This window comes from Mandrillus leucophaeus, unplaced genomic scaffold (assembly GCF_000951045.1).
Source record: "Mandrillus leucophaeus isolate KB7577 unplaced genomic scaffold, Mleu.le_1.0 Scaffold1150, whole genome shotgun sequence".
Lineage (NCBI taxonomy): Eukaryota > Metazoa > Chordata > Mammalia > Primates > Cercopithecidae > Mandrillus > Mandrillus leucophaeus.
In genome coordinates, this window is record NW_012099766.1 from 953,030 (window position 1) to 965,726 (window position 12,697).

General features: G+C 36.7%; 1 protein-coding gene across 1 annotated transcript in view; it reads right to left on the reverse strand.

Annotated features, from left to right (window-relative positions):
- PDE4D (phosphodiesterase 4D, cAMP-specific) overlaps nt 1-12,697 on the reverse strand; it is a 1,430,592-nt gene that overhangs the window by 806,096 nt on the left and 611,799 nt on the right. The gene's annotated exons all lie outside the window — the stretch shown is intronic.

The following is a 12,697-nucleotide window of genomic DNA, read 5'->3' on the forward strand; positions in this document are numbered from 1 at the left end:
ATGCATATGTGATGAGGAAATTCTGGGTAAAGTAAAGCTTAAGAAGGGAAGGTTCAGAAATTGATGGAAAGAAGGAAAAGAAAAAAAGTGCACTTTAGGAGGAAAAACTAGAATGTACAAGCACAATTAAAAATGCATTTGTGCATGTTTTTAGTTTTGTGGAAAACAAAACAACAACAACAAAATTAAAGGCTCAACAGTCTGTAGATACAAAGCCTGTTCAGGTTCAAAGAAATAAAAAATTCAGTTGATATAGGATAAGTGAGAAAAACTAATATGTATTAAACTGAAATGGCAAAAAAAAAAAAAAAAGTTTTAGAAAACATCTCCAGTTTCTGAAGACTCAGTTCCATTCAACAAACATTTATGGGCATTTATTTTTTGCCAGGCACTATAATGGGTGCTCTAGGGTATTTAAAGATTAGCTTGGCCAGGTGTGGTAGCTCACACCTGTAATCCCATCACTTTAGGAGGCCAAGGCAGGAAGATCACTTGAGTTCAGGAATTCAAGAATAGCCTGGGTAACATAGCAAGACCCCATCTCTATAAAACATTAAAAAATAGCTGAGTGTGGTGGCATGCATCTGTAGGCCCAGCGCTACTCAGAAGGCTGAGGTGGGAGGATTGCTTAAGGCTGGGAAGTTGAGGCAGCAGTGAGCCATGATCATGCCACTGCATTCAAGATTGGGTGACAGAGTGAGACCCAGCCTCTAAATAAATAAATAAATAGATAAGCTTGATACTATAGCTCTAAATCTGCCCTCGGGGAGCTTATAGTCTAATATGATAAATGACAAGTGCAAAATGATTGACATGGAAACGTGTAGCCCAAGTATCCAGATGAGATCTTGGAGGCTGGAGATATTTAAATGTCTGGCTCTAAGTAGAGAAAAGTGATTCTAGTGACTGAGTAAAGGAAGAGATGATTCTAAGAATGATATGGTCAATAATTGGGAAATTCATTGAGTTCAAGGGATTCTGGGTTCTAGTTCTCACTTTCAGTGACCTTGTAGAAGAACTTAGGAAGAGTAAACTATTTACATGCTGATCTTCTCATAAATAGTATGCCATGTAGAATGTTCAGAGAGTCTGGGCACTTTGTTAATGATGACAATTAAGCTAAATAGTAGATATAACAATATTCTATTCAAAATGCACTGATCATTATGGCTAAACATGGACAAAAGCATTCTGCAGATCTCCCATTGCTTTGGTGTATGTTAAAGGATTTCAGTGTATTTGGTTGGTGCAAAAGTAATTATGGTTTTTGCCATTAAAAGTAATGAAGCAGGACTGGGAGTTTCTTTACCGGTCCCCATATCCATTATTATTATTGATTCAATTCTCTAACACTTCCCATTACCCTCCTGAATCTGCCAAATGATATACGATATGCATTCTGCTTTTTAAAAAATACAAAATTAATTTTGTTTTGAGAATTCTTGGCCAGTCCTTGAAATAACTTGAAAAAGCCTGCAGTGTTTCAAAGTCATGCTTGAAAATTGCTGCCTTAGGAAACACAAATTGTAAGGTTCCGAAGATAACCAAAGGTGGGTGAGGTTTGGAGAGACTGGAAACGTTTTCTTACGTTAAGGCAGAGGGTCAGAGGACTTTCTTCCAACAGGAGCACTCCACAGCTTGGGTTTTTCACAAAATCTCTTTAAAATGAGCTGCCAGGAACTTGCCTGAAAAACACTGTACTGTAAGTGACAGCCAAATAAGGCCTCAGGTTTTAACAAGTGGAAATTTGAAAGTGGGTGAAATGTTTTGATAAAGTCACCCACGCCTAGAACAACAGATAACATCTCTTAACTTCATAAAAGTTTTCCTAGACACCTCTTTGTGGATTTTCAATTTGTGGGTTTTTTTTTTTTTTTTCATTTAGAATCCTTGAAAATGTTTTGTCTCATTAATCATTTGTAGGTGGTAACAAAGAAGATGAGATTTGCACAGGTTCTGAGACAAAAAGTGTGCTTTTGTCTAGGTAAGAATAAGCAAGGCTGGGTTTCCCACAATGGAAAGGGAGCAATGATGTGGCTCATTCAAAAGAATGGAAGAAATGATTTATACTCAGCTATGGAAAACATTGTATGCTTCTCCAAACCATGTTCTAATTTGATAAAGAAGGGTTAAAAGGAGATTGCTTTCAAATTGCCCATAGGATATGGTCCATGGAAATGACCTGATAGTGGGAGAGGTTATATTGTCTACTGGATAAAAAGTTATGGGTTAATTTTAGAAATGAAAGGTTTATTTTGAATCCCAGAAGTACTACTTACTAGTTGTGTTACTTTACTTTTCAGTGGCTCAGTTCCATATCTGTGAAATAGGACAATAATAATGAGGATGATAATGATAGTAGCTATTGCATAAGAATGCTACAAGGATTAAATGTGTTAATCCCCATGATATAAAGTGTTCAGGAGAGTGCCTGGTACAGAATAACCACCCAGTAAATAAAAATCTACCACTAGGCCGGGCGCGGTGGCTCAAGCTTGTAATCCCAGCACTTTGGGAGGCCGAGACGGGCGGATCACGAGGTCAGGAGATCGAGACCATCCTGGCTAACCCGGTGAAACCCCGTCTCTACTAAAAAAATACAAAAAAACTAGCCGGACGAGGTGGCGGGCGCCTGTAGTCCCAGCTACTCGGGAGGCTGAGGCAGGAGAATGGCGTAAACCCGGGAGGCGGAGCTTGCAGTGAGCTGAGATCCGGCCACTGCACTCCAGCCTGGGCGACAGAGCGAGACTCCGTCTCAAAAAAAAAAAAAAAAAAAAAAAAATACCACTATGTGATACAAGGAACTTATAGAAATTCACACTTAGTAGATATCAATTATGTACCAGGAATTTTGCATTTTATTTCCCTTAATCCTTGAAATCACACTTAAGGTGTTGTTTTTGCACTGTAATTTTAGAGATGAGGGCATAAGGAGGTTAAATAACTTGCCAAAGGTCATGGAGTTTACCAATGGCATAAATGGGATTTAAATCTATGTCTATGAGGTGCTAGAGCTTCTATTTTGACTCCACATTATACAAACCCAAAAGGAAAGCAGATCTAGTATTTAAAATTGATTATGATTATTTCTATGGAAAACAGTAGACACCTGAGTCCCCTGAGTTCTTGATCTAGTTAACACTAAATTTTGCCCTTGGCTACTTTCAGAATATACACCGTGTCGACCTGTAAAGCCTGCCAAGTCATGAAGTTCTTTCCGAGGCATGGTATTCAAGTAAGGGCAGCTGAAGGTGGAATTCCTGAGATGTTTTTTGTTTTTATGTTTTTTTTCTCATCTATGTACCTTTCCTCTTTGGATATGAAGAAAGTTTAATTAAACTCCATGATAGTTTTCCACTTAGCCACAAAATATATTCTAAAATTATTTTATCTTAATTTTTATCATATTTTCATTATAAATTTTGATGATAAAATTATAGCATCCCCTTATCTAAAAGTACATCTGAAAACTGTAGAACATGGTTTTTCAAATTATCATCATAATGATCATTATCATCATCATTGACCTTTTATTAGGTACTGGGCTAGTAGGCAGAGATTTCCAAAAAAGTAAAGTACCTACTTTAGAAGGGAATATAAACAAAACTCTCCCAACAAAGAAAACAAATACTAAGAAGCAAAATAATAATAGAAACAATTGGTGCCTCCTGGGTTAAAAGTAGTGACCAATAATTTATCTAGACAGAGAATAACTCAAAAACAAGGCAGAGCTTGAATTAAGTCTTGAAAGAAGGTATATATGGAAGAATAATGATAGGTTTGGAAAGATCGGTAGTTTAGAGGAGGTAAGATGCTTTGGAGTTTTAGACTTTTTTACTATGAAAAATCAGTAAAATTTACATGGTAGGTAGGTAAACAATATATAAGGAGATTTACATATGTTTAACCTGGTTTCAATATGTTCTATAATTTGCAAGGGGAAGATTCTAAAGATCTTATTTCAATATTTCCTATTCAATATGAATTTGTGTAGAAATGGAAAGAAAGTGAGTAATAAAGTAACAATTAGAAGGATTTGTTTATTGGCTGTATATAAGCTTGTAAGTCAATAGAGAAGTCAAAAATTGATCGGATATTTCTTATACATTCCACCCAATTAAACATCAAAAGCCAGTAAACAGTTTTTTAAAAGAGTATCTAGATTTCATTGAACAAATCAACTATATGTCTTGATTCACATGAGAGCTATATTTTGAGCATATGATGTGCTCTTCTAAGACCAATTCATTTTAATAAAAGGATCAAATCTAGTTACATGGGGTTTTTTCCTAGATTAAAACTAAATGTTAGAGTGATCTCTGCTGAAATAGTAAGTAATTATTTCACTTGAAAGAAAAGTTAACATTTTATAGGGCACAACTTACAACAGCAATTTTTTTTTTCTTTTTTCTTTTTTTTTTCTTGTTTTGAGACAGAGTCTGGCTTTGTTGTCTAGGTGGGAGTGCAGTGGTGCAATCTCAGCTCACTGCAACCTCCACCTTCTGGGTTCAAGCAATTCTCCTGCCTCAGCCTCTCAAGTAGCGAGTAGCTAGGATTACAGGCATCCACCACCACGCCAGGCTAATTTTCATGTTTTTAGTAGAGACAGGGTTTCACCACATTGGCCAGGCCTGTTTCAAACTTCTGACCTCAATTGATCCTCCCGCCTTGGCCTCCCAAAGTGCTGGGATTACAGGTGTGAGCCACTGTGCCTCGCTTATACCAGCAATTTTAACACAGCATGTTTATCGTATTTCGGAGAAAAGTTGCAATACAACTTAGGTAAGAACCTTCCCTTTCCTTGTGATATGGTCATGCTAAAAATTCTAATAATGAACGGAAATTACTTCTAATTATTTTGCTAAAAGGAAACCCCAGAATGCCCTCTCTAAATATTACTCTAACTTCAAAAAAGAAAATAAGTTTTGATGGCCACTGAATGTTTAACATATTGTAATACCCTATATTTCTGGGTTTTATTTCAGTGGGAGGAATAACCAAGCATTTTGTCTACAACTTATCAACGACAACAAAAAATCCCACATCTCACCATATCTACACTAGATCATCCCTTAGCCTATCAAATTACTGAGAAAAAAATCACTAGATGTAAGTGCAAAACACTAGTGCACTAAGCATAAGCACATTGCATTATTACGTGATTTGATCATTACAATCCTTCTAACAAGGTGGTTACTATTACCCACATTTTAAATTTGAGAAAACTGGCATACAAAAAAACAATTAAATAACTTCCTCAAAGTCATCCACACCAAATGATCTCTAATCCTCAAGGTCATAACCAAAAGATTTCCAGACTCCCCAAAATTGTTCATTGTATGACAAACATCAGATATTTAGTGCACAAAAGATCTTGGGTGGACCTTCAGAGTCCTTGTGCATGATAAAAGTTGACAAGAAGAAACAAATGTGTTATCTTTGTCCACATAACAGACACGATAAGGAAGAAAATCCAACATGTATCCTAAATTCAGAGGAATATAACACAATAGTGATCTATTCAAAACTCAACACCAAGGAACACATTTCCTTATCTTTCTCTTTCATTCGCTGTACCCACCCCCGACCGGCCCCCAAGAAAGGATTTTTTTAGAGTCTTTCTCAAATTAGTATAATATAACTGGATCACTTCCCTCTGATCCCCATACATAACATCTGTTTCAGTCATTCTGTTTTTTGAATATGGTTTCTATGAGACAGTGTATTTTACTGAACATGTCTATAATTCACAGATTTTTAATTACAGTTGGACATTTTTTCTAAAGTTAAACATATCTAAATAATGATTTCTCATGAGCAAATCATATTTTCAGAAATAACATTTTTCATACCTAACTATAAGGAATCTTCTGAAACCTAGATGTTTCTGTGGGATGCTTTACAGAAGGCATTATAGAAACCAGAGTTGTATTCCCCATTTTATAATAAGTTAGTGAAGTCACCTTGAACAAGTTCATTAAACTTCTCTGGAACTCACTTTCCCAGTATAAAGTCATATAACTTTACTAAGGTTTAATAACTTTAAAAAAAATCTTATCCTAATTGAATTGGGAGTTTCAGTTGTCATTTAAGAAAAACAAATATCAAGTGCATCCTGAGCCAATATAGTCTCTTCCACTGGCATGTGGTGTTATTATATACCACAAATGCTTTTAGAAGGAAAATGGAAAACAAGATATTCAATATTTAGGAAATTGAAGATGGAAAACAAGAGAGTGCTGCAATAAATAGGTGCCTTGCTGATGGTTTTATGGCTCTGAAACTTGGGAAGCTTTTTTCTCTAACTAGGTAAAACATTTGTTGATATCTGAGTCACAGTTTGGGAGACAGAGTGGGAGAGCAATGCCTAAGTTAATTTAGTATTTGAAATCAAAGCGTTGTTTTACTTCTAAAATAGTGAAACTACACAGATAGGTATATTCACTGTTATATAATAAGTCAGATTTTCTAAAACATCAAGGCTTAAGTTACCTTTTAGACAATTTCAGAGGAACCTCTCCACTCACATTTCACAAAGCATATCTCACCAAAGATGAGTTTTGCCTAATTTTGATGAATGTTTCATGAGAGAAAAAAAAAAAAAAAAAGCATTTTGTGATTTAAAAAATATACAGAGCTGGGTTGAATACAACTAAATGGGTTTCCTCTGAGTAAGATCTCTCCGTCTTTTAATATGTTAATGTGATTTGTGAATGCAGACTTGCCTGGTTCAAAATCCACCTGCATCCTCCAGCATGTCCAGAGTTTAATGTTTCCAGGAACCCTTAACTCGACTTTCCACAAACATCTTTTGAACATAGCTGATAGATAATGCAAACCTTCCTGATTTTCTGGTGTGCATTCTTTTTTCCTTTTGTTGAACTGCAGCCAAACGGAATGCTTCCAGCAGAATGATGACTTAGTTCAGGTACTGGCTGCCCTGGTAATAGCCTCCATTAGAATCAGGTTATTGTTATGGTCCTGCTCTCAGGCTAATTTCACCCTCCTCTGCAATTGGTGTATCTCCAAATGTAAAAGACATAACCTTAGCAAAGGCTATGAGAGGGATGGGACCATGAATCTAAATGGCAGCATTGTGGACAGACAGAAGCCTGTTGGGAGGCTGTAGACAAACTAATGGGACAGAAAAATATTGGACTAGATGGCACTGTTGGTGAGAAGATGCATAAAGGCAACTGAAGGCCAGACAGATGCTCTTCAAACGCTGATGGACCTACAAATCACCTAGAGACTATGCTAACATAAAGATTCTGATTCAGTACATCTGGGGTGAGGCTCGAGATCCTGAATTTCCAAAGCTCCCATGGAATGCTATTGCCGGTCCATAGATTGCTCCATGTGTATCTTGGCCTTAGAGTATGTAGGGATTGATGGCTAATGAATACAGCAAAAGAAGGCAATTAACTTGGACACAGGTGATCCTATTTCTTTATATTCAGGCATTTGTGAATGTTTAAATTTACTACTGATATTTTAATAAATCATGCAATTTCTAAAATAACTTTAATTATATAACAATATTACATAACAAAATCATAAACCGTCTTTTTCAAAAGAGCATATACTCTCTAAAAGATTCCATTCTAGAAGCAAACTTTGCTATATTAAATCCAAACTTTTAAGATGAGACAAAAAAGGCTTGGAAGTTGAAATAAACTCTTTTGCAAGTGTGGTGAATATCTATGTCTGTTTATAAATTATAAATTAAAAGTAATAATTACATAATTGAAAGATAAACTTTAAGACTTATAGACTGTTTCCTGAATATAATTTATTTAATCATTCTACAAGCATTTAATAAGACATTCTATGTGTTAGGTTCTGTGGGTCTAGTGAAGGCATGGTCTTTGTGTATCTAGGGATACAAGATTCATTCTTTGCTACACTCACAGTCTCCTGGGACTTTCAGTCTAGTCTACTGTGCAGTATGAAACATGAAAAGGACATTTACCATCAAGATTCACTACCACACTATTGACCTATTACCTAAAGAATTAAGAAATTATGCATCTGCCAACTCAATACAACTAGCCTTATAGTCAATCTATGGATAACTGTAAAAGCAGGTATATGCTTTTCTTTCTGGGGCTTCCCAAGAAGTTATTCTGACCTGGAAGTGCTCAAATGGTTGCTAAATTATGAATATCAATTTGAATTTCTTTCTTAAATTATTGTTTTAAGCTCTAGTAAAATACAAATGAAGGTTACACAAATATTATAAAGGTATATATTCTACTTATGCTAATAACCACCATTTATATTCTGTAATTATATAAACATTGCATAAGCCAACTAGTATTTGTTTAATCAGTTATAAGGGAAATCAACCTAGACAAAGAAATCCTCTTGATACACCCCTGGTGAAAACACTTCAGTCTAAACAGCAGTTGCCTCATGATTCTTATACTTTAAATGCTGGGAATATAGTAAGTGTTCAATAGACACTTGACATGGGTAGAAAAGGAAGGAGGAAATGATTTTGCACTGTTTGTTTTACTATTTTTTATGATTTTAGATAGTTAACAGGCTAAAAGGATAGGGTGTTCAAATCAATTTACACTGATCTATCTACTAAAATTCTACATTGTTTTAGAAATCCTTTGGCTAGGCCAGTGCAGTGTCTCACGCTTGTAATCCCAGCACTTTGGGAGGCCAAGTTGGGTGAATCACCTGAGGTCAGGAATTTGAGACCAGACTGGCCAACATGACGAAACCCCGTTTCTATTAAAAATACAAAAATTAGCTGGGCGTGGTGGCACATGCTGTAATCCCAGCTACTTGGGAGGCTGAGGCGTGAGAATCTCTTGGACCCAGGAAGCAGAGGTTGCAGTGAGCCAAGATTGCACTGCTGCACTCCAGCCTGGGCAACAGAGCAAGACTCTGTCTCAGGAAAAAAAAAAAAAAAAAAAAAATCCTGTTGCTAGGCATGCTTTTCATTTTAACAATGTATTTGTTTTAAATTAGCTAGAAAATATATGATATGTTCTCATTGTAAAAATGTTAAACGTTCTGCAGAACTCTAAAGTTTCTGTAGACCACCATCCCCAAACTCAACCTTCCCCCAGGTAACTCTGTTATCAGTTGTGTTTATTCTTCTAGATCTCCACTCTCTGTCACAGTGGCCACCATCCAAATGTTGCTATTAGGGCTTGAAATGAGATTCACAGAATTGAGAAATGAAATTTTTATTTTTATTTGTTTTATTTAAATTTAAATAGCATCATGTGGCTAGTGGCTACTGTAGTGGACAATAAATTCTAGACCTCTGTGTGATATCATAAATAATTTTATGCCTATAGGATCATATATTACCGTTTTCTGAGGCTTCTTAAAAACATAGTGTTATGTATAATGATCATTTTTTCACTCAACAAAGATCTCTCTTGCTATTTTTAACTGACACACAGTATTCAATTGTATGGTTATTTCATTCTTCATTTAGCCATATCCCTACTGGACGGCATTCAGGTTTCCAGCTGTTGACTATTACAAAGAACACTCTGGCAAAACTCATTGGGAATACATGCCAAGTATTTTTTTTTTTTTTTTTATAATAGATACTTAGAAGTAGGATTGTTAGGTGATAAGATATCAGCATTTTAAATTTTAATAGAAACTGGCAAATTGTTCTCCAAAGTAGATTATTCAATTTACACTCCCACCAACAGTCTTTGAGATCCCACATTTTTCCCTCAAACAGCCTTATGTTGCCATCAGTTTCCCTGTACTAGTTGTCAATGCCTTTTTTCCCTCGAGAATACTTTCTATTTCTTAAGCAGAAGAAATTAAGAAGAGCATCAGTGGGCCGGGTGCGGTGGCTCATACCTGTAATCCCAGCACTTTGAGAGGCCAAGGCTGGTGGATCACCTGAGGTGAGGAGTTCAAGACCAGTCTGGCCAACATGGTGAAACCCCGTCTCTACTAAAAATATTTTAAAATTAGCTGGGCGTGGTGGCAGGCACCAGTAATCCTAGCTACTCAGGAGGCTAAGGCAGGAGAATTGCTGGAACCCAGGAGGCAGAGGTTGCAGTGAGCTGAGATCTCACCACTGCACTCCAGCCTGGAAGACAGAGCAAGGCTCCACAGCAAAAAAAAAAAAAAAAGCATCCGTGGCTACCATTAAAATTTATAGAAGTGGGAAGATGTATTTCACGTTGCTTCTGAGTCAATGTTCAATTTTAGCTCTCTAACAATTTTAATTGATGAAGCATTTCCCAGGAGTCTCTATAATATGATAATGCCTATACATTACAGAAGGCTTTTGAGAAGGAAAAAGCATTAACTTTCTTTTTCGGTAATGTTCTGGCACTACTCAGTAAACTATGTTTTAAATTGCTTTTCCTATAATAAAGATAGATTGTGCTAAGCATGTATTCTTCATGCCTAGTCACTCTTTTACACATCAGTGTAGAATTTGTAATGCCTGGTCAGGACTCTGTCGCTAGTTTGTGTAACTTTTTCCTTGAGCAAAATCAATGGTCTATAGATAAGGCCTGCACCGTAAACTTAATGAATTCTGGCGTGACAGCAGTGTTGCTGCAGCATCCTTAGATAAGTAGTTTTATGCGAATGAAAGAACAGGAGTATAGTTTTGACTAAGTCATATTTGTCCTGGAACCTGAGGTGAGCCAACCACTCTCTAGGGCTCAGTTTCCTTATCTAAAAGTTATGGTGAGCCGGGCACAGTGGCTCATGCCTGTAATCCCAGCACTTTGGGAGGCCAAGGAGAGTGGATCATCTGAGTTCAGGAGTTCAAGGCCAGCCTGAGCAACATGGTGAAACCCTGTCTCTGCTAAAAATACAAAATTAGCCACATGTGGTGGCAGGTGCCTGTAATCCCAGCTACTCGGAAGGCTGAGGCAGGAGAATCGCTTGAACTTGGGAGGCAGAGGTTGTGGTGAGCTGAGGTCGCACCACTGCACTCCAGCCTGGGCAACAAGAGTGAACCTCCTTCTCAAAAAATAAAAAAAGTGACGGTGATAGAAGAGAAGACCACAAAGGTAATCAAACTAAAGTTGTAATTGAAAAAGGAGTATAATTCCTACATGACTGGTTTATGTAGGAACTATGTCTTACTTAGTGGTTAAGTAAGACAAAAATGAAACAATAAAAATGTATGTTGGAATTTTACTCAAGGAACAAGGCAATTTCTTTGCTGCATCTGGAAAGTCTAGAAGACTGTTTCCTCAAATTTTTTGTGCTATTTACAATTTAGTGGTTGCAGACATGATGCACAACTTTAATAACATTTTCTTAATCAGTTTCTAGACAGTCAACAACATTAAACCAAACTCAATTCCTGGGCCGGGTGCAGTGGCCCACGCCTGTAATCCCAACACTTTGGGAGGCCAAGGCGGCTGGATCACGAGGTCAGGAGTTCAAGACCGGCCTGGCCAAGATCGTGAACCTTGTCTCTACTAAAATTGCAAATATAAGCCAGGCGTGGTGGCGGGCACCTGTAATCCCAGCTACTAGGGAGGCTGAGGCAGAGAATCACTTGAATCCGGGAGGCGGAGGTTGCAGTGAGCCAAGATTGGCCACTACACTCTAGTCTGGGCAACAGAGCGAGACTCCGTCTCAAAAAAAAAAAAAAAAAAAAAAAAAATCCTGATTTGTGGCATATGCTGATTTCCATGGTATAAATACCTCTACTAAAGCTGATTTTAAGCTACCAACATTGCATCAGCCTATGTGGAGTTGGGTAGAGATGCAAAGTAACATGTCATTTTATATAGTGTTTCCACCATACAGATGCAATAAACAACCTTACAAACATAGATAACAGAATGTAGTAAAACACTTAGGAAGGGATGAGAGTTTTGAGTATGTATTATGTTTTTCAGATAACTTAATTCAAAGTTTATATAATTAAACTTTAAAGAATTGATGCATTAACAATTTGCTTAACAAATTTCTGAGCATTTAAAAATAGGTGCCTGTGAGTCAGTTCAGACCAACTCTAAAATACTGCTGCTTTTTCACCATATAGACATCCTCGAGTCTGAAAAACCTGTTCCTTTGTGATTTTCTAAGAACTGTATTGTTTTGATTGGTTTTTAGAAGTTCCTTATAGTTTCTAGATGTGAGGTCTTTTCAGATACAAGTATTGCTAATACCTTTCTTAGGCTTAGTACCCACTTTTTAAAAGGGAACTTGACAAATCTGGGATTTTAGTGTAGCACATAAGTGTTCAATAAATGTTTGGTTAAATAATTCCCCATAAAAGATACTGACATGGAGAGATTACATGAGCCCCTGGATACTTAAGCCATATATTACTTTTATATGGAACCATTTCAGAGAAGGAAGTCTCTCATTTTGTCTTAATAGCATGTTTCACTATCTCACAGGCCCATAAATAGCCTACTCTAGTGATTACCACCTTTTCTAGAGTTGCAAGACCAGGAAGATCAGAATCACAGACTTTTGGAATTGTAAAGGCATTTAAAGGACTAATGGTCCTGTCCACCTTACTAGTATACATTACATATAATACCCAGCAGCATCCTTTCTGTCAAAGTAATGCGATTTATTCATTCATTTAAGAAATAGTAAATGATAAGCAATTTTGCTGTAACAACTCATGGGAATTTTATGACTGTATTTGGAGACTTGTGGGAGTAAAGACCAGGAATGAAAGACAAGGAAATGTAAATCCAATTTATGTAATAGAATA